This window comes from Sphaeroforma arctica (assembly GCF_001186125.1).
Source record: "Sphaeroforma arctica JP610 unplaced genomic scaffold supercont1.350, whole genome shotgun sequence".
NCBI lineage: Eukaryota > Ichthyosporea > Ichthyophonida > Sphaeroforma > Sphaeroforma arctica.
Window position 1 is genome coordinate 52,785 of NW_014040208.1, and position 616 is coordinate 53,400.

Sequence of the window (616 nt, forward strand, 5' to 3'; positions counted from 1 at the left end):
GAATACATTTAGGAAACTTAAGTTCCTCGTACTATTAAGAGTACGTTTATAATTTACGTACTGCTTAAGAGTACGTTTATATCATAGAGTCTAATGTGGAGGCCCGGCTTATTACATTAAGCCAGTGAATTCTGCAGATATGAAACGTGCTGCCCGTCCAGCACACGCACGGGAACGACACACAGATCTCACACTGGAATCAGGCATAGCTAGAGTGAAGGCACCAAAAGAATCTTTCAGCAGTGCCGCTGAAGTTCTCAAAATCTGAGCCAATGTATTCGGATCTATGCTTCTACTCAACGCAACATCGAAGGTTGACCCAACATTTGTTCTAGATGCTCCGGCCTACCCGGCACAACTCTGCCAATACCTCCTTGAGATAAATCCGGAGGCAGTCGCAATTTTAAACAGAGAACATCGATGCAACATGGACGAATATACCAATAAAACCAGACTTGCGAAGATCGACAATGCCCTGCTATCCGGATTTTTACACTGCGCTACGCTTACTGTTCTATCTGCAATGTATCAAAACCTATTGCACATGTCTCTCGAAGAAGGTTAAAGATACAAATTAGGTGCCACCGTCGATCACAAGGGCAGATGCCACAGGTTC